General features: G+C 44.7%; 1 non-coding gene across 1 annotated transcript; it reads right to left on the reverse strand.

Annotated features, from left to right (window-relative positions):
* Positions 1-7,220: 7,220 nt before the first annotated feature.
* Positions 7,221-7,295, reverse strand: Trnat-ugu (transfer RNA threonine (anticodon UGU)). Its single transcript has one exon. It is a non-coding gene; the product is annotated as a tRNA-Thr (tRNA).
* Positions 7,296-22,774: the final 15,479 nt, after the last annotated feature.

Below are 22,774 nucleotides of genomic sequence, written 5' to 3' on the forward strand. Positions count from 1 at the left end.
CTTCTCATACGAAAGTCTTGAGTGTTCCCTGTCGTGTTTGGCTCACACGCGTACTCCACTCGAGTATCGAAGTACCAGCACATATTTTATATGGTAAGTAAAAATTTTAATTTCCATTATATTTGAAGTATGTTTGGATTGCTATTGTAGTATTTTTTTATCGTTATTATTTAGATATAATGGCAGATGGCACTTCTGATGAAAGGATTTGGATGCAGTGGCTAGAGGAAGATCTGCAGACTGATGAGCCTTCCGATTGTGATTCTGATCAGTGCGATGGATATACAAGCGAGGATGATAATTGGCGAGACGAGCAAACTGGGAAAAATGTTGTGGAAGAATCGGAAGAAGACAATGTGGACATGGAAGAGAGCTTCAACAAGGCAAGTGAAAAAAAAAATCGGAAGAAGATAATGTCGGCAAGGAAGAGAACTTCAAGAAGGCAAGTGAAGAATCTGATCTTCATTTTGGAAAAGGTAAAGCAAAATGGAATAAATTACCGCTTCGTCCTAATGTTAAAACGAACTCCAGCAATATCGTTCTTCGGATTCCTGGTCCAAAAGAAGAGGCAAAAAATGCAAAATCTGAAGTCGATTGCATTAACTTGATTATTGATGACAGAATAATAGAGTTGATCGTGAAAAGTACCAATATTTATATAGAAACAATCAGGCACAAATTTGCAGATCAATATGAAATGCATGCACTTCTTGGTATACTTTTTTTCACTGGTATGCTAAGGTCTTAAAAGTTGAATACTTGCAAAACATGGGACACTGAGAAAGGCAGTGGTATTGAAAGAATCTATTTGACTATGTAGAGGAATAGATTTCATTTCTTGCTTCGTTGCCTCAGATTTGATGACGTAAGCACCAGAAATGAGAGAAAAAAGATCGAAAAATTGGCACCAATACGAAAACTTATAGATCTGATATCACAAAATTTTCAGAAGTACTACACTCAGTTGATGAGCAGCTGGTTGGTTTTCGTGGAAGATGTCCATTCGGACAGTTTATACCTACTAAACCTACTCGTTATGGCCTGAAGGTGTTTGCATTCGTGCATTGTAGAATAATGTATACTGTGAATATAGAAATTTAGTGCGAAAAACGGCCGGCGGGGCCTCTTGATGTAAGCAGTGCAGGAAAGGATGTCATGAGAATTGCGAAAAAGAGAGCTTAGGCACAGGACGTAACACGACGGGCGATAATTGGTTTACTAGCTATCCTCTGCTGCAAGAACTGCTGGAGAAAAAGACAACTTGTGTTGGAACAATCAGACACAACGGAAAAGAAATACCTCAGGAATTTTTACCCAGCAAATCTCGAGAAATAAACGCTTCTACTTTCGACTTTAGACATGATGCAACACTTGTATCCTACTGCGAAAGGAAAAAGAAAGCAGTAATTTTACTTTCAAGTATGCACAATGATACAGCGATTGACGAGTCCACCAGTTCAAAAAACAAACCAGAGATCGTTACATTCTACAATTGCACAAAAGTTGGAGTTGACGTACTCGATCAACTTTGTTCAAATTATGATACAGCAAGAACTACTAAAAGATGGCCAACAACAACTTTTTACAATATTTTAAATATCGCCGCTATCACTGCTTTATGCATTTCTTCAGCAAACAAAAACTGCGTCAAAGTGAAATGAGCTGATTTTTCCTGACGAAATTAGTTGGCACACGGTGAAACGGCAGATTCAAGAACGCATGAAACAGTCCTTGATATCCAGACAACTAAAAAAAAATGGTTCAAATGGCTCTGAGCACTATGCGACTTAACTTCTGAGGTCATCAGTCACCTAGAACTTAGAACTCATTAAACCTAACTAACCTAAGGACATCACACACATTCATACCCGAGGCAGGATTCGAACCTGCGACCGTAGCGGTCGCTCGGCTCCAGACTGCAGCACCTAGAACCGCACGGCCACTTCGGCCGGCTCAGTGTAAATGGGCTTGATAATGTCGGGGACGGGTCATTTGCTGGTTAGCACGGAAGTCTGGATAGGCTGTTTTCATGTTGTGTGGAATGAGAAATGGCAATAGCTAAACTAAAAAAAAAGAGTTCAAAGGACGTTGTAAAATATGTGGCAGATCAAGAAATAAGTCAACACGATGAGTGTGTGCAAAATGTAACAATTAGGTGTGTGTTGAACATTCCACAACTGGCGTTGTTTGTTAGAATTGTACTTGATTTATTATTGTACATATCTACTGTGATCACTTTTTTGTTTATTGTGAGCTTCTTCATTAAAGTTATTTTGAATAGTTTAAATACCTCTTGTTTAATGTACCATGTTGTGAGTAATAAATGGGTGGAGTGACAAAAACTCATCTCACGTTTCAAAAATCGAATGTTTAATTCCTTCCCTCGTTTCAAAAGTACTGTATTAGTAACGAATTTACTCAAGCATTGCATAGTACACAAAAATAAAGTACTTGCATAGAGAAGAAACGTATTTTAAGAAAAAAGTGGTGGCGTGAGTATCTGTGACCTCAAAACCAGAGCAAGTAGCGGAGGGTTAAGTATCAAGCGCAACATCAGGACTGCCACTCTGGTGCCTGGACCATTCCTAAACCTAAACTCATCGTCATCTAACAGATCCTCAATGTTCGTTCTTACGTATGTTATTCATTTCAGCAGTTAGGATGCGTAGCCGTTAAGCTGATTGTGTGACAGCTCATCCACGTATTTGCGACTGCTATCTTCGGAATAATGTGGATGATACATCTCCAGTATCGCAGATTCTACACATGCATCATTTCACCCAATGATTTTAGGAATTCCGAAGGAATATTATTTTTCCCTTTTGCTTTATTTGATCCGAAGTATTGCAAAGATCGGTTAAACGCTGTCTCGGGTACTGGATCACCTGTATTTTCTGCATCGACTGCTATTTATTATTCTTTTATCGTGTCACCAGACAGGTGTTGCTCCCATCGTAGATGCCTTCAATTTACTCATTCCTCTGCGTTTAACACTGGAGTTCCCATTGTACTATTGCCGGCCGGAGTGGCCGAGAGGTTCTAGGCGCTACAGTCTGGAACCGCGCGACCGCTACAGTCGCAGGTTCGAATCTGCCTCAGGCATGGATATGTGTGACGTCCTTAGGTTAGTTAGATTTAAGCAGCTCTCAGTTCTAGGGGACTGATGACCTCAGAAGTTAAGTCCCATAGTACTCAGAGCCATTTGAATCCATTGTACTATTAATATTGCCACTCTTGCTTTTAACTACACTGGAGTTTGTTTCGACTTTTCTTTTGCTGAATCAGTCCTTGCTACTACCATTTCTTTTTCGATTTCTTCACATCTTTCCTGCAGCCATTTCTTCTTGGTTTCTATGCACTTTGTATTACTTTCATTCGTAAGTGACTTATGCATTACCTTATTTCGATATATTATTACGCTTCCTTCTTTTGTCAATGAACTGAAGTATTTCTTCTGCTAAGATCGGTTTCTTCGTGGTTTTCTTTCTTATAATTACAGGGTGACGTAGTTAAAAGTAGCCCGCAACCCCTTCGAATGCAAATGCAACACTTCGACTTCTGAAATAAACAGCTACAACAATGGACAGTTTTATACAACACTCGATTGTTAGCATTCTTCTGTCAGCATTCAGTTTATATCATCAGTAAAGTTAGACGTTTCTCTTTGCAGAGTGAAAAATAACTTTCTCCATAGAAGAAAGAACTGAAATTGTGGAAATGTGTGAGAAAACGGTTTCGATTAAGGAAACTCGCGAAATTTTTGGAGTCAAGTGTTCGGATAGAGGACTACCAGCAAAAAGAGAAATACAGAGTCTGTACAAAAATTGGCGTACCTACGGATCTGTGCAAATGTAAAACGACAAAGTATTCATTCAATTCGCACACCGGAAGTTATTACAGACATTCGTTCACTGTTTCAGTGCCCTAGGAAATATACACATAAATTGGCTCAACAGGCGCATGTAAGTAGGAAGGTTGCCAGTGGATATCGAAAAATCGTAATTTGAAGCCATATAGCGTGACGGTTGTGCGGCAAGTACGGCAGGATCACAGTCAGAAACGTGTAGATTACTGCGCTTGGCTTTTGAATAGCATCAACGATGTTTTGTTAGACCCTTTCCATTACATAATGAATGTTGAAGCATGGTTTCATCTTTCCAGTCATGTGTATTCACAGGACACGAGGTCCTGGGCAATGGACACTGAAACTTCCTGGCAGATTAAAACTGTGTGCCAGACCGAGTCTCGAACTCGGGACCTTTGCCTTTCGCGGGCAAGTGCTCTACCAACTGAGCTACCAAAGCACGACTCACGCCCCCTCCTCACAGCTTTAATTCCGCCAGTACCTCGTCTCCTACCTCCCAAACTTCACAGAAGCACTCCTGCGAACCTTGCAGAACTAGCACTCCTGGAAGAAAGGATATTGCGGAGACATGGCTTAGCCATAGCCTGGGCGATGTTTCTAGAATGAAGAAAGAGTTGCATTTGGTAAACGTTCGGCTATGTGCCGCTTTGGTTGTAAATGTTTTATTAAATTACAAAAAATTAAATTAGAAGGTGAAACTGACCCCAACCTTATTTGGCCCTTTCCACAATCCTAATTACCTGTTCTGCCCAGAGGGTTTAGCGGGCGTTCCACTCCCGTTACACCATTTTCTGGTGCTGTTATATTACCGTATATTCGTCTGACCTAATCTTCTTTCCATTTCACTTTACTGACCTCCATTGTACCCATATTGAATCGTTGTGTGAGGTTACTGCTGATGCATCAACATACACCAGTGGATGTCAGAAAGAGCTACAGCTGGACACTTTATCGATAGTCAGCTCGCTCCTCAGAGAATCGATTGAACTTAGTTACAGTTGCTGCGCAGCACATAATGTAATGAATTTAATTTATTAAACAGGGGTTGCCATACCTTGAGTGAAACGTGGGAGCTGTACTTCAGAAAATGGTATAATAGAGATTTACATCAAACTACTAAATGAAACAATGACCACTATAAAACCATATCTATTATAGCTTGCTGTGCATTTCACGTTAAACACAAGTAGCAGGGACATGAAATCAGTACGTTCATTAAATCCTAATGCAAGTTACAACAGAATTAAAGAAAAACAATGCCTGCGCAAAGGTCAGCTAATGAGGTTAAGATAAAAGCATTAATGTCAACATGTTTGGGGGAATGTTTCAGTTCATGGAATTTGTATAGTGTTTGCCGAAAGATATTAAAAATGGAAAGAAATAATTACAGAAAGAATTATGAACACATTGTCGATCTTGATTCAGAATATGTTGAGTTCGAGATTGCTACTAAGCATACCTGAATTAGATTTGTAATCGTCCTAACGTCAGTCTGAAAATACCGATTACATCTAGTCGCTTGGTTTTTGGATACTGCAGTTGCCTTCCATGCTTAATGTTAACAGTGCTTGCTAGTAGCGCCTGTGGTCGCTGAAAATTCTAAGTGATCATGCCGGCACCGAAGGCTGCTCTCTCTCAAAGCCCTCTCGGCTGAAGCGTCGCCTGATGAGTCTCAGGTGGAAATAAGACTCACAGAGCACTCTTAGCAAGAAGCAGAAGTTTTCCCATTCTCCATGTGGGCTTTGTGAATGATACTGAGCACCAATGAGAGTCATTCTTTCAAGTGTTGACCAATCAGGTCCGTTCTAATAATGCAACCATCTCCCTTCCATACTCAGTTTAAACATAATTAACCAGTTGTGTGGGTTCTTAGCTTTGGAGTTGGGAAATAAGCAGTTTCTTACTCCCACCAGCTGTTGTATTTCACGTCTTAGCCAACCAGAGCTTTTCCACGCACAAATAGCGATTTCTGTTCTCCCACTCCAGCCGTTATCTGTATTACCCAATGGTAGCAGCTCTTACGATTTCTTAACAGTATCAACAACAACAAAATTAGCTTTTATGCCAGCCTGATGGCTCCGGGTTCCGTGTTCTTGGAAACAAGAGAGTCCAACTGTTTCCCGCCTCACTCCGGGGATCTATCTTTGTTCGTAGCATTTCCCAGAATAGTGAGTTGCTGCGAAGGGCAGGGGATCGTGATACTGTGCTCTTTAGTGTATGCTCACGGTGCGTTCTCTTGGCGCCAGTGGACTGTCCTTGTTAGAAGAGGAGGATGAAATTATTGGTTAACGTCCCGTCGACAACGAGGTCTACAAATACATCTACATCTACATTTATACTCCGCAAGCGACCCAACGGTGTGTGGCGGAGGGCACTGTCATTACCTCCCTTTCCGGTTGCAGTCGCGTATGGTTCGCGGGAAGAACGACTGCCGGAAAGCCTCCGTGAGCTCTCGAATCTCTCTAATTTTACATTCGTGATCTCCTCGGGAGGTATAAGCAGGGGGAAGCAATATATTCGATACCTCATTAGAGACGAAACGCAAGCTAGGATTAGGAAAGGATGAGAAAGGAAATCGGTCGCGCCCTTTCAAAGAAAGCATCCCAGCATTCGCCTGAAGCGATTTAGGAAAATCACGGAAAACCTACATCAGAAAGGCCGGACGCAGGTTTGAACCATCGTCCTCCAGAATGCGAGTCAAGTCTACTGACCACTGAGCCACCCCTCTCGGCGTTCCTGTTAGAAACACGATATAATTACTTTCCATCGTATAGGCACAAAGTTGACTGTGCCTCTTTGACAGAATTTCATCTGCATGCAGTATACCGGTCTTACCTTCCTTTCCTTTTATTTGCCCTTTTAAAAGGCCTTCAGTCCACTCGTAATGGCCGTACATTGGTTACCTGCCCTGCTCTGTGGCTTGTGCTGAAATTGCTCCCAATAAGACTTGCAACTACAGGCCTCCAGCAGAAGACTTTAAAATGGAAATATAATAATTGGATATGGCAATCAATATGGTATACGGCCGTTTTGTTAAAAACAGACACACAGCAAATGCATTTCCTTTTTTGGATTTTTCTAGCGTCCCTACCACATTGAAACTTACATTCCACACTCCGACAAGTGGGATGTGAAGTATTGGCAGAAGAGCCAACACCATGTTGCTAGAGGAGACCGAAATGCACGCTTTTAAGCTCACGCAAACTGGCGTGAGGTCTGGAACAGTTAAGGGAATTAATAGTTTTTTAACTATATATGACCATGCAGCTTTGCTAGAAATGAAATGATAATTAAATGGACACCCTAGCTGCAAGCAGGCGTTGATACACTTCGTTGGGGACATGTTGAAAATGTGTGCCCCGACCGGGACTCGAACCCGGGATCTCCTGCTTACACGGCAGACGCTCTATCCAGCTGAGCCACCACGGGCACAGAGGATAGTGCGTCTGCAGGGACTTATCCCTTGCACGCTCCCCGTGAGACCCACATTCCCAACATGTCCACAACACTACATTCGTAGTGCGCCTAATAGATGTTTGCCCATCATACTCATTACTCGTGGCAGATTAATCTACCAAGTCCCGTACGAGTTCAGGCATAGCGTGTGCGTTCGCACAAGAAGGTCAGAGGCCGGGAACCCATATTTTTTAACTATATATGACCATGCAGCTTTGCTAGAAATGAAATGATAATTAAATGGACACCCTAGCTGCAAGCAGGAATTAATAGTAGCAAATAAAGTACGTAGTTGATGTAATACTTACCTTTAATCTATAAGTGGTGTACATCGGTCTGACGGTACGGGCATCACAAGTTAAATATCTATTGATAATGGCGCCTTGCTAGGTCGTAGCAAATGACGTAGCTGAAGGCTATGCTAACTATCGTCTTGGCAAATGAGAGCGTATTTGCTATTAACGTATTGCAATTATCGTCGGCTGTACAACTGGGGCGAGTGCTAGTCCGTCTCTCGAGACCTGCCGTGTGGCGGCGCTCGGTCTGCAATCACTGACAGTGGCGACACGCGGGTCCGACGTATACTACCGGACCGCGGCCGATTTAAGGGCTACCACCTACCAAGTGTGGTGTCTGGCGGTGACAACACATTCCTCCCGCGCAAATCGGCGAACGGTTGTGTTATAAGGCTTCCGCCCGCCGTGGGGAGGACCCCATGTTGACGTATGGGGCGAGGTGGGGAGCCTAACAACAGGCGAGGCTGTGTCACCCGCACCCTGCCATTCGGTCCGAGGGGAGCTAGGAAACGCCTGAAAACCTAGTCCAGGGTGCACGCCAACATGCGGTTTATGCGCCCGTAAAGACACAGGAGGGGCCGAAGAGTCGACCTCCATCGGGGCGGGGAATCCGACGGGCGAAGACGACATCTGGTCCGGAGCGGGCAAGAGTTCCATGTCGGAGGACAACTGGTCACGGGAAGCGAGCGGCGGCGCGTGACCCAGGGAGGCGCTTGGCGGCTGCAGCGACGCTTCCACTGCGGGCGGCGCCGGCGGGAGAACAGGCGCCGGCGGCGTCGGCGCGTCGCCATGGGGCAAAATGGAAGGCAGCGTCGGTAACACCTGGGGATAAGGCGAGCCAGTAGATGGGTCCCCAGGGCGCTGACCGGACGGCACCGTCGCTGATAGCAGACGGGGAGCGGCAGAACCCGTACGACGACAGAGGCGCAGCTGATTGAGATGCCGACGCACCTCATCAGAGGCCCCCAAAACCAGATACATAGCGAGGCCGAGGCAGCGAAGAATGCGCCCTACGAGCCAACGCTGTGAACCTCGATAGTTGCGATAGTATACAATGTCGCCTGGAGCAAAAGCAGGTGGCTGCCGCTGCACAGGAACCTGATGCGGCGGATGCAGGAAAGACATCAAGGTTCGATGAGGACGACCGTGGAGCAACTCAGCCGGTGAGCGACCATCTCGGGGCTGAGAGCGATACGAGGACAAAAAGAGCAATAACGCGTCCTCCCGAGAATGCGACTCTTTCAGCTTCAACATCTGTGACTTGAAAGTCCGGAACAATCGTTCAGCGGCACCGTTTGACTGAGGCGAAAACGGCGCGGATGTCAGATGTTGAATACCATTGGCCTTGCAGAATGACTGAAATTCTGCGGACATGAATTGTGGGCCATTGTCGGAAACAATAGTCTGTGGAAGACCTTCAATGCAAAAGGTAGAGGATAACGCTTGGATGGTGGCAGATGACGTCGTGGAAGACATCCGGACAACAAAAGGAAAATTACTGAATGAATCTACCACAACCAACCATCGAGCATTCCAGAATGGACCAGCAAAATCGATGTGTAAGCTTTGCCAAGGGGAAGTGGCTTTCGGCCATGCAAAGAATTTCCGCGGTGGGGCGGATTGTTGTTCGGCACACGCCATGCAAGAAGAGCACATATTTGTAATCGCAGCATCGATTCCGAACCAAGTACAGTGCTGACGAGCAAGTTGTTTCGTTCTCACTATACCCCAACTCCTTGGTGGAGAAGCCGTAAGACAGAGGACTGTAACGAACGTGGGACCACGACCCTGGACTGATCATTATCAGAACGCCACAGCAAAACACCACGTCGAACAAAAAGCCTCTCCTTGTCAGCAAAAAATCGGCGAACCAACGGATCCTCGATCCGTGACTTTGACAAGGGCCATTGCGTAGCAACAAAACGCAGAACGGTAGCAAGGACAGGGTCAGCAGCTGTGGCTGTAGCTATACGACGAAAATCAATCGGAAACGATTCGACCACGTCATCGGTTTCCGCATCAATGAACAGGCAAGCAAGTTCGGAAGAATCGAATGCTCTATCCTCAGCAACAGGCAAACGGGACAACGCATCGGCGTTTCCGTGCTTAGCGGTGGACCGATACAAGATATCGTACCGGTACTGCGAGAGGAAAATAGACCAGCGAATGAATTTCTGCGCTGTACGTGGAGGTACAGGCTTGTTCGGATGAAAAAGCGATGTCAAAGGTTTGTGGTCTGTGATGATGGTAAAATGACGACCATACAAGAAATCATGAAACTTAGTAACACCAAATACGAGAGCCAAAGCTTCTTTCTCGATCTGTGAATAATTTCTTCGCGCAGACGAGAGCAATTTGGACGCAAAGGCAATAGGGCGAACATGCGATCCATCTTTGTGCGCAAGCACAGCACCGATCCCGAAATCCGATGCATCTGCCATCAACAAAAGGGGTTTCTAGGGATCGAATGGCGTAAGGCAAGTAGTGGAAAGCAACGCCGATTTCAAATGGCGAAAGGCGCGTTCGCATTCCGTCGTCCAGACGAACGGAACACCTTTACGGCGTAAGCGATGAAGCGGAGCTGAAATGGAAGAGGCGATGCGCACATATTTATGGTAATAATTAATTTTTCCCAGCACACTCTGTAACTGCTTCAAATTCTGCGGCGAAGGCAAGTCTTGTATGGCACAGAGGTGTTCTGGACTGGGATGTATGCCTTGGGCATTAAGTACATGGCCCAGATATGGTAAGTCCCGAGCAAAAAACACGCAATTGTCCTTCCGCAAGCGAAGACCATTTTGTCGCAAGACCTGAAACAATGTTCGGAGATTGGCTAAATGTTCTTCTTCCGTCTTTCCGGAGATCACAATATCGTCCAGATAGTTCGCTGCAGTAGGGACCGACGCACAAACAGTTTGCAGATATTGCTGAATAATGCAATGGCGGATGCACACCCGAATGGCGGTCTTTTGAATTGATACAAACCAAGATGCGTGTTAACCAGCAAAACGCGCTGGGATTCTTCGTCCACCGGTATTTGCAAGTACGCATCCGCGAGATCCAACTTCGAAAAATATTTACCCGGGCACAGTTTGTCAGAAAGATCTTCCGGGTGGGGTAAAGGAAAAGTTGCAATCACCAGTTGTGGATTCGCTGTAGTTTTGAAGTCCACACAAAGTCTCAATTTACCGGAAGGTTTTGGCAAAATTACTAAGGGTGATGCCCAGAGAGAAGCCTGCACACGTTCAATCACACCTTGTGATTCCAAATCGTGTAATGTTCTTGCGACCTCATCACGCAATGCGTGGGGAACATTGCGCGCTCTGAAAAATTTCGGTTGCGCGTTTACTTTCAGTTCCAAATGTGCTTTATAGTTCTTAGTGCAACCAACGACCGGTGCAAAAATGTCTGCAACTTCTTCACATAAACGAGAAACACTGTCTGAAGGCACAGTCTGGTTCACTGATAGGACCTGATTTACTATAGACAAGTTAAACAACTGAAATAAATCTAAACCAAACAAGTTCACTGCAGAAGAAGAACGAAGAACGTAAAATGACACAAGTTTTGTGTGTCCCTTGTATGTTGCAAGAAGGCTGCACTGTCCTAACACAGGGATATTCTGACCGGAACAGCTAGTTAACCTAACATTTGCGGCACGCAACGGAGGTGTGCCCAGTTGTTTGTACGTGTCTTTATTGATCAATGAAACTGCAGCTCCAGTATCGAGCTGGAATGGTATGACCTCGCCATGAATGTCCAAGTCTACAAAAAGTTTATTGTCCTGCTGACGACAAGAGCGACTGTCTCGTGCAACGTGAACCGACACTGGTACAGAAGCACTTGCTACTTGACGGGATTTCCGGCGATGTCGACGCACACTATTTGTGAGACGAACACAGTCACTGTTAGAGAGATTAGCAATGGGCGGAGTGGCATGAACTACATGAATTTCCATGGGCAAAGGTTCACGAGCCGGAGTATTCGTGGTTCGATTCCGGCGCGAAGCAAAGGGCCTGGAATGGTTGTGAGTGTCCGATCTGAGCTTTTTCTGGCAAACACTCTGAACATGTCCTTTTTTATTACAGAAAAAGGAAATAGCTTGGCGTGACGGGCAATTGTCACGCGAATGTCTAGTAGCACACCGCGGGCATGACTTTAGCATTGCATTTGCTTGCTTGCGCGGCACACGTAGTGGAGGGCTTGGCGGCAGCTGCGCGGACGGGCGCGAGGGCTGTTTACAGTTCTGTGCAGCTCGCCCGGAGGGCCGGTTAACGTGACACACGGCTGGCGAAGTTTCAAATGATTCCTGAGTAAATTCAAGTGTGTCCTGCCTATCCAATATGTCCATCACTTGTTGAAGGGGGGGACTGACTAGTTTCAAAATCTGTTCCCTGATACGAACATCAGAAACGTTCTGAGCAATTGCATCACGCACCATAGTATCTGAATAAGGGAGTCCACATTCACATTGCAAAGTTGCAACCCACTCCCTATTAGTCTGACCGGACGTACGTTTTGTACGAAAGAAGGTATACCTTCTTGCAACTACATTGACTGATTCTTTGAAATATGCATCTAATGCAGACAAAATTTCGTCGTAGGACAGAGTTGCTGCGTCGCGTCGGGGAAATAATTTCACTATCACTCGGTACGTCTGGACGCCAACACAAGAAAGCAAAAAAGGCTGCCGCTCAATACCTTGAATTCTGTAGGCGGCGAGATGGAATCCAAATTGGCGTGACCACTGCGTCCAGCTTTCCAGTGCCGCATCAAAAGGACGAAAAGGTGGTGCAACTGCGTGTCGTGGCTGCAGTAGTGGTGGCCGCCGCATCGTTTTGCATGGCCCGTTGACCCTGGACGAGCTGTCCAAGGGCATCCAATAAGGCCTGCGTCTGCTGATTCTGCAAGCGATAAAATTCGGACAGTACATCTGGAGATTGTGGCGAATCCATGACACAAGTAATTTAGGTAAGATCAATTGGTACAAACGCGATTTAGCTCGTCGGCATATGAAGTGTTGGCAGAAGAGCCAACACCGTGTTGCTAGAGGAGGCTGAAATGCACGCTTTTAAGCTCATGCAAACCGGCATGAGGTCTGGAACAGTTAAGGGAATTAATACAGTAGTAGCAGATAAAGTACGTAGTTGATGTAATACTTAACTTTAATCCATAAGTGGTGTACATTGGTCTGACGGTACAGGCATCACAAGTTAAATATCTATTGATAATGGCGCCTTGCTAGGTCGTAGCAAATGACGTAGCTGAAGGCTATGCTAACTATCGTCTCGGCAAATGAGAGCGTATTTGTCAGTGAACCATTGCTATTAACGTCGGCTGTACAACTGGGGCGAGTGCTAGTAAGTCTCTCTAGACCTGCCGTGTGGCGGCGCTCGGTCTGCAATCACTGACAGTGGCGACACGCGGGTCCGACGTATACTAACGGACCGCGGCCGATTTAAAGGCTACCACCCAGCAAGTGTGGTGTCTGGCGGTGGCACCACAGGATGTTATACTTTTGTTGGTTCCATAATTTCCTTATGCTTACCTCCCTCTTGGCGGTACTGTTCTTACGACTTTTAATCACAGTTGTCCGCCCCGACAGCTGCGTGGTCAGCGTAACGGATTGCCGTCCTATGGGCCCGGGTTCGATTCCCGGCTGGGTCGGGGATTTTCTCCGCTCAGGGACTGGGTGTTGTGCTGTCGTCATTATCATTTCATCCCCATCCGGCGCGCAGGTCGCCCGGTGTGGCGTCGAATGTAGTAAGACCTGTACCAAAGCGGCCGGACCTGCCCCGCATGGGGCCTCCCGGCCAATGACGCTAAACGCCTATTTCCATTTCTCCATCACAGTTTACTACCAAAATAGTAAGAGGTGGCCCCAAAACTGCTCCTCCTCTCTCTTTGACAATGTCGCTGGCAGAACTCCGTGTAACAGAAGTCTGCACACACCACTGCAGCTCATTTTTATTCAAAATTTACGCTGTGTCTGGTATGCCACCCGGATATTTTACGTTATTAGTCAAGGACACCGCCTATACACATTTTTTTTCTGTGCCTCCCACTTACCGTTATCTATAGCCCACCCTGTCTCTCTGCAAAAATGCTTTCTTTGACTAGATTCGCACAGTATGTTCTGAAAACTGACTAGTCCTTTGAACTCGCCTTTCTTCCACGTAACTGAACACATTTGTGCACCGTTTGCAGGTTAAGCCACTCGTGTCAATTTAAGGAGAGTCACTGACCTGTTCATTGAGCAGTGTACAAGTTTGACAGTGATTAGGCATGGATAATTTTTCGGGCAGTATTTTTGAGGAGATGTTATTGTGCTCATGTGGGAAGCTGTTTTCCTCATGAATAGCTAAGACTGCAGATGGGTGCAGTCTCTAGAGTAGACATCACAACAGCACTTTATTCCTGCAATTTACAGAATGTGAGGGACTGAGCTCATGTTGTAAGTTATCTTAATAAACAATAATTTGACTTTTGCTATTTATTAAAGGGTTTCCTTGCTATTAGTGTGAGCTATATGTAAGCTTACGAAAACTTTTTCCACATAGAACATAAGAATTTGACTGCGAGATAATCGTCGTCACAAACTAAAGGCTACGCCTTGTAGTTTTAGCCACGTCCCTCTCTCCCCTGTCATCCTGTTCAATTCTTCATACGATTTTATCCCCACATCTTATTCGATGCTATTAAAATACGTTGCTCTTGGCCTGCCTCTTGGTTTTTTCCCTAAAACTTTTCCTTCAAAGACATTCTTTAGCGAGAAAGTAACTTGAAACTGCCTTTCTGGTCCCCCTCCTGCTTAAACATTCGTAATGACAAGTTACGACTTCAACTCTGTGAATCACTGAACTTTTAATCTGATAAAGTGGTCCTAAAAAACTCAATGTTCCCTTTTTTATTGCCTAATTTTGGCTTATCCGTTGCACTATGGAAACATCATGACACTGCTCTTGTCCTGAAAGCGTGTCGCGTTTGCTGAGCTACAACCAACTGCCGAGATGCGCCTAGTACAATGCGCTCTTTTTTTTTTAATGGGCAAATCATACTTGGTTCGTAAGAACTCTGAATAAGCACAATTGATAACTCATATTTTGGCGGGGACCGATGACCCGGAAAAATGATAATATCAAATGTAACTAGTTGTCTGGTTATGGAAGTTCTGTATTGAAAAATTCTCGCTTTCTTTGCTTCATAAACATTGATACACAAAAAATTCGAGTTCTTGAGTGGACAAACGTAAAGTAGTCTTTAACATCAAATGAGATCTTTTCAAAAATGGAACTCGTAAAAATGACGTTAAATATTCAACAGTTATTCCTGCCGGCAAATTCAGCATGAAGATTACGCATGGCTGTTTGTCTTTCACCCTAGTCAAGTCTCTGACTACTTAAATCAAAAATGGTAACTGCGATCTGCGGCAATAAAGTACAAAATGTGAAATCAATTATGTTAAATTAAATCCTCTTCTATTACTCATGAAGACAGTCATAATAAATTATTTTTCTCAAAATGCTTCAGTCTCTCTGCTCATCTTGAATAATTAATCAGTAAATCAACATGTTTCACTTCCTTAAAATATAACTGCAGCCGTACCGCTCGGCGTATGCCATACTAACAGATCCTTGCAGAGGAGAGAGAGAATGGCACCGCTTTCGCAGATAACCGCGACGATTTTTATTCCACGGATCTTCCTAGGAATTCTGAATCGGTCCGTGATGGAAAACATATCGCTTTGGTCGCCGTAAGGGAGCGGCGTGGTTTGATATCCGTCGCACAGGCGCTCGATGAACTGCTGAATTTTTTGAGGAACATGCAGTCTCCCACAAGTGTACCTGCATGTATGGTGGATCTGTGTCTCGACTGGCTAGCTGATTGTGACGTCGAGATGTGTACCAGAGGGCGTCTGTTCAGTACTGCAGTAGAGAGGGGATTGGAGGAAAAGGATCTGCCCGTCTGGTGGAGGGAGGCATTAAAAAAATATACTATTGGCGACAAACACCGCTCACACCGAACCATTGGTGAAATGTTCTTTTTTAAGGAACTCCACATGAAGCATTGAGTACTGAGGAACAGAGTACTAAGGACGAGTATGAGCAGTGAGTAAAGGGAAGGCGGGCGAGATCACTCCCGGAGTGAGACCTGCAGTCAGAAGAAAGTGTAAGTGTTCTACATACAGTGTTAGGTAACTCAGGTCGATTTTTGTTTTGTTGCTGAGAGGCAAAACTGAGCGAATTTTCTTACCGAGAAGCCTTGGTATGTGTGACATAGCAACTTCGTTTCTGTTTTGTGGATACAGTTCTGGGTCCCGTATCGAGCAGAGAAAGCTGTGGTACTTTGTTCGAGTCACCGCTGTGGCGTGAAGTTGACCGCATTGCAGACTCCGAGTGGTGCAAGGTAAGCATTGTGCCGCTACGGCTTGTTGGGAATATCGGAGGCGAATTGCTCACCGTTTAAGCCATTCACCTCTGCAAACAGCAGCAGTCATAGCTTCACGTACATATGGGTCAATAGCTCGTAGTTTCGCATTCAAAATCTCTGTCCAACCAGTGAATTATAATCAGATTACGTTATCAATATTCTAAGTGGAACACGTGGTGTAGGGACTCCATCCATTACCGACATTTTGTCAACTGCATCGCAGCCCTTCTTGCATTCATACTAATTAAGAGCCCTTCTTGCATTCATACTAATTAAGAGTTATTTACTTTAGCTCACGAATTTCATATTTCTGTTTTCCGTTAATAAATCTTTGCAATCGGACTGGGCATCTATAATATCAGTATAGATCGGACCCTACAACCCTTTTTAAATTAACTGATGAGGGAGATAAAGTAGTTAAAAGTCTGTTATATTACGTCCCCTTCAGTTTCACCATTAGGGTAGAAATACTAATTAGATTACGATCAGATCTGCATTGCGCATAGTCTGATAGTGGTGTAGCTGAAGGAGGTTCTCTCACGTAGAGTATTACCTCACAGATAGAAGTAAGGAGTGGTATCGCAAATTGAAAATAAACGGACACCGTCAACGTTTTGTGATTCTTCAGCGTGATACCTTCCTTTTCCATCAACCTGCTTCTCTTTACTTAATGTTAATTCTGGACATAAAATTTCTTCGTACTGAAAACGGGGAATATTAAATAAAAAAAAATCGTCTGCTCTTCCAGATTCTGGTATTCGTTCTGACACTGCAACTACACTACTGGCCATTAAAGTTGCTACGCCACGAAGATGACGTGCTACAGACGCGTAATTTAACCGACAGGAAGAAGATGCCGTGATATGCCTCGTGTAAGGAGGAGAAATGCGTACCATAACGTTTCCGACTTTGATAAAGGTCGGATTCTAGCCTATAGCGATTGCAGTTTATGGTATCGCGACATTGCTGCTCGCCTTCGTCGAGATCCAATGACTGTTAGTAGAATATGGAATCGGTGGCTTCAGGAGGGTAATACGGAACGTCGTGCTGTATCCCACCGGCCTCGTATCACTAGCAATCGATATGACAGGCATCTTATCCTCATGGCTGTAACGGATCGTGCAGAAACGTCTCGATCCCTGAGTCAACAGATGGGGACATTTGCAAGACAACAACCATCGGCACCAACAGTTCGACGACGTTTGCAACAGCATGGACTATCACCTCGGAGACCATGGCTGCGGTTACCGTTGACGCTGCATCACAGACAGGAACGCCTGCGATGGTGTACCCAACGACGAACCTGTGTGCATGAATGGCAAAACGTCATTTTTTCGGATGAATCAAGGGTTTTGTTTACAGCATCATGATGGTCGCATCCGTGTTTGGCGACATCGCGATGAACGCACATTCGAAGCGTGTCTTCGTCATCGCCATACTAGCGTATCACTCGGCGTGATGGTATGGGGTGCCACTGGTTACATGTCTCGGTCACCTCTTGTTCGCACTGACGGAGCTTTGAACAGTGGACGTTTCATTTCAGATGTGTTACGACCCGTGGCTCTACCCTTCATTCGATCCCTGCGAAACCCGACATTTCAGCAGGATAAAGCACGACCCCATGTTGCACGTCCTGTACGGGCCTTCGTGGATACAGAAAATGTTTGACTGCTGCCCTGGCGAGCACATTCTCCAAATCTCTCACCAATTGAAAAAGTCTCGTCAATGGTGGCCGAGCATCTGGCTCGTCACAATACGCCATTCACTACTCTTGATGAACTGTGGTATCGTGTTGAAGCTGCGTGGGCAGCTGTACCTGTACACGCCATCCATGCTCTGTTTGACGCAATGCCCAAGCCTATCAAGGCCGTTATTACGGCCAGAGGTGGTTGTTCTGGGTACTGATTTCTCAGGATCTATGCACCTAAATTGTGTGAAAAAGTAATAACATGTCAGTCCTCGTATAATATATTTGTCCAATGAATACCCGTTTATCATCTGCATTTCTTCTTGGTGTAGCAATTTTAATGGCCAGTAGTGTGTTATTGCCTGTAGAGCTCACCGGCCGTTTGTACTCACGATATTGTTGATAAAATTAGAATACGTGTACGCCTTGGATGACCTATTGAGCTACTTCTCCGCACCCCCTCCCTTCCCCCTCCCACAAGTCCGCTGGAGTCTACTCAATCTTTCCCCTATCTCAGTCTGATAGAAGTCACGCCTTTTGTAGTTTTCTCCTTGTTCCTGCACAAGCGAGGGACCAGATACATCCACTGTCCGCCCCACAGAGAACATGAACTATTACAGACAAGGAAAAGATTTGAAATTTATTCGCAAATTGCGAATACAGTTACACATCAACTTCACAATTAACTAGAAAAACATGAAAATTTGTGCTGAACCGGGACTCGAGCCAGACTTTCCCTCTTATCGCGTGCGGTAACCATTCTGACTATCCATGCACGTCTACAGGACCGGCTCAAACCTTGATACTTCATGGTGTCTGCCTTTCACACTGCTCGCGCATTATGTGATTGCCACACGGTTTGACTTTTTTTTTTGACGTGCATGCCTGTCTGAAGGTCATTTTCATCGAATTAATAGATATTGTAAAATAAAGACACAATAACTGCAAAGAAAAATTTAGTAGATTTCGTAATAAGTTGCACTGCCGGATAAAACTACTGTAGATGAGTAAACTCTGCATTATTTTAGCTTTAAACCGTAGACTAATTTAATATGAAAAGCTCGATCAAGGTATCCTATTCCTGAAGCCTGTTTTCTGACTCATCCGTGACGAACTATCACTGTCTTTTGTTTTCGTCGTATACTGTAAACTATACTTTGTGAAAACTAAAGACTTGAACGAAGGCAAATAATCAGTTTATGTGCAGAATATACACTGAAGCGCCAAGAAAAGTGGTATAGGCATGCATATTCCAATACAGAGATATATATGTAAAGAGGCAGAGAACGCCGCTGCAGTCGGTAACGCCTATATAAGACAAGTGTCTGGCGCAGTTGTTAGATCGGTTATTGCTGCTACAATGGCAGGTTATCAAGATTTAAGTCAGATTGAACGTGGTGTTATAATCGGCGCACGAGCGATGGGACACAGCATCTCCGAGGTAGCGATGAAGTGGGGATTTTCCCGTAGCACCATTTTAAGAATGTACGGTGAATATCAGGAATCGGGTAAAACATCAAATCTCAGACACTGTTGCGCCCGGAAAAAGACCCTGCAAGAACGGGACCAACGACGACTGTAGAGAATCATTCAACATGAAAGAAGTGCAACCTTTCCGCAAATTGCTGCAGATTTCAATGCTGGGCCATGAACAAGTGCCAGTGTGTGAAACAATCAACGATACACTCTGACAGGTGACACGAACGTGAGCATCCTGTCTGTTCACATGCATTCGTTCATGTCTACTGTACATTTCGGCGGACTTGGGCAATTCCAGCAGGATATAGCGAAACTCCACACGTCTAGGATTGATACAGAGTGGTTCCAGGATCTCGCTTGAGATTAAACACTTCCGCTGGCCTCCAAACGCCCAAGACGTGAACATTATTGAGTATACCTGGGATGGCTTGCGACGTGCTGTTCAGAAGAGATCTCCACTCCCTTGTACTCTTGCGGATTTATGGATAGCCCTGCAGGATTCATGGTGTCAATTCCATCCAGCACTACTTCAGACATTAATCGAGTCCATGCCACGTCCTGTTGCGGCACTTGAGCGTGCTCGCGGGGGCGCTACACCAGTTTCTCTGGCTCTCCAGTGCATGGCAACAGTAGGATTCTCAATGATAACAGTGATAACTGGCATGGTAACAGCCTCCACAGTCGATGTCGTAAAGTATGTACGGTACAGTTCGTTCGGAGGAATCTTGTTCGAAGCGTTGGGCTAATCAAATTTTCACAACTGTACGTGACCGTGAAGAGGAGGAGAGCTGTCGGCGTAAAGTTCCTGATAATCAGATTACATTGTGCATAATGTCTGGGAACTCTCTCCATTGTTATGAAATGAGAACATGTGTTGACTCTGATGATGATGATGCTGATATGCCTATCTGACAATGGCGCTATACTTGACACCCTCCCACTTGGTGCTATTCAGCTTGAATAGGTTATGCACCGGTAATGCGTTACGCCTTCTTTTCTATCTCATAATATTGAAAAACACAAATATAACAGTGAAGCTGCAAGTACTTTTATTAGTGCCACCTGCTCTCAGCAGTTAAATTTCACGTCTCTCATTTCTCGAATGTAAATTGTTGTCTGGCTAGAAGAAGGAAAACCTTCATATCTTCTCGACTGAACCTGTGCCTAGCTATCTTTCAGCCAACAATGCCAGACCACTTTGTTATTATTACTGGCATAATGTATGGAATTATTTTGCGTAAAATATTCGTACATGGCCTGAGAAATATATTCTAGCACAAAATTAAATTTTCCACAACTCACAAAACTGGAAATGTTCAAGATTTGTTTCATAAGCATGGGGATGAAATGGCACTTTCTTTTTTTACCTTCTGAAGCGCTGACTTTGATTCTTAGTAGCCATTGTTGTGATTTTTGCAAGAACAATTATAGCATCATTATATAGCCCCCGTAACTCCGAAGGAACGGGAACAATTTCTTTGCATAGAATGGTGTGTAATCCCAAGTACCGTTGGATGTGGTCGCACACAGCAGTAAGTGTATTTCTAAGTACTTTGTTCATGAACTGTAAGTTCCAAAGCTTGTACTACTTTGTGCGATGGTCGCAGAGAGTTTTCAGGTTGTCCGCATCTTTTAAAGTTCGCTTGCTGCTTTAAACGGGCGCCGTTCACGGATCATCAGCAACCTCTTTTCCCCTGCTCTTTTCCCATCCTGCAGCTGACTAGGCAACCACAAAGTAATAATTTTTTTCACCTATGTGGTTTTACAACCTGAAATTGATTTGAATAGCTTGCTGGAAGACATGGAAACGTATTCCATCTAGACCATAGCGCTAGTGCACCAGTCTAAACTACGACGTATTTACTTTGCGACCGTTTCCCCGGATATACAGGGTGTTTCAAAAATGACCGGTATATTTGAAACGGCAATAAAAACTAACGAGCAGCGATAGAAATACACCGTTTGTTGCAATATGCTTGGGACAACAGTACATTTTCAGGCAGACAAACTTTCGAAATTACAGTAGTTTCAATTTTCCACAACAGATGGCGCTGCGGTCTGGGAAACTCTATAGTACGATACTTTCCACATATCCACCATGCGTAGCAATAATATGGCGTAGTCTCTAAATGAAATTACCCGAAATCTTTGACAACGTGTCTGGCGGAATGGCTTCACATGCAGGTGAGATGTACTGCTTCAGTGTTCAATTGCTTCTGGATTCTGGCGGTACACCTGGTCTTTCTAGTGTCCCCACAGAAAGAAGTCACAGGGGTTCATGTCTGACGAATAGGGAGGCCAATACACGCTGCCTCCTGTATGTTTCGGATAGCCCAAAGCAATCACACAATCATCGAAATATTCATTCAGGAAATTAAAGACGTCGGCCGTGCGATGTGGCCGGGCACCATCTTGCATAAACCACAAGGTGTTCGCAGTGTCGTCTAAGGCAGTTTGTACCGCCACAAATTCACGAAGAATATCCAGATAGCGTGATGCAGTAATCGTTTCGGATCTGAAAAATGGGCCAATGATTCCTTTGGAAGAAATGGCGGCCCAGACCAGTACTTTTTGAGGATGCAGGGTCGATGGGACTGCAACATGGGGCTTTTTGGTTCCCCATATGCGCCAGTTCTGTTTATTGACGAAGCCGTCCAGGTAAAAATAAGCTTCGTCAGTAAACCAAATGCTGCCCACATGCATATCGCCGTCATCAATCCTGTGCACTATATCGTTAGCAACGTCTCTCGTGCAGCAATGGTAGCGGCGCTGAGGGGTTGCCGCGTTTGAATTTTGTATGGATAGAGGTGTAAACTCTGGCGCATGAGACGATACGTGGACGTTGGCGTCATTTGGACCGCAGCTGCAACATGGTGAACGGAAACCCGAGGCCGCTGTTGGATCACCTGCTGCACTAGCTGCGCGTTGCCCTCTGTGGTTGCCGTACGCGGTCGCCCTACCTTTCCAGCACGTTCATCCGTCACGTTCCCAGTCCGTTGAAATTTTTCAAACAGATCCTTTATTGTATCGCTTTTCGGTCCTTTGGTTACATTAAACCTCCGTTGAAAACTTCGTCTTGTAGCAACAACACTGTGTTCTAGGCGGTGGAATTTCAACACCAGAAAAATCCTCTGTTCTAAGGAAAAAACCATGTTGTCTACAGCACACTTGCACGTTGTGAACAGCACACGCTTACAGCAGAAAGACGACGTACAGAATGGCGCACCCACAGACTGTGTTGTCTTCTATATCTTTCAAATCACTTGCAGCGCCATCTGTTGTTGAAAATTGTAACTACTGTAATTTCGAAAGTTTGTCCGCCTGAAAATGTACTGTTGTCCCAAGCATATTGCAACAAACGGTGTATTTCTATCTCTGTTCGTTTAGTTTTTATTGCCGTTTCAAATATACCGGTCATTTTTGAAACACCCTGTATGAATAAAACGGCCGTCTGCTGTACTTTGTACGGTCTCTGCAATCTTATATTCAACTGATACATTGTGCATCATAACGTTTATCGTGAACATTATCTACGAAATATCTAACTATTTAATTAACAAT

This window comes from Schistocerca serialis, chromosome 8 (assembly GCF_023864345.2).
Source record: "Schistocerca serialis cubense isolate TAMUIC-IGC-003099 chromosome 8, iqSchSeri2.2, whole genome shotgun sequence".
Lineage (NCBI taxonomy): Eukaryota > Metazoa > Arthropoda > Insecta > Orthoptera > Acrididae > Schistocerca > Schistocerca serialis.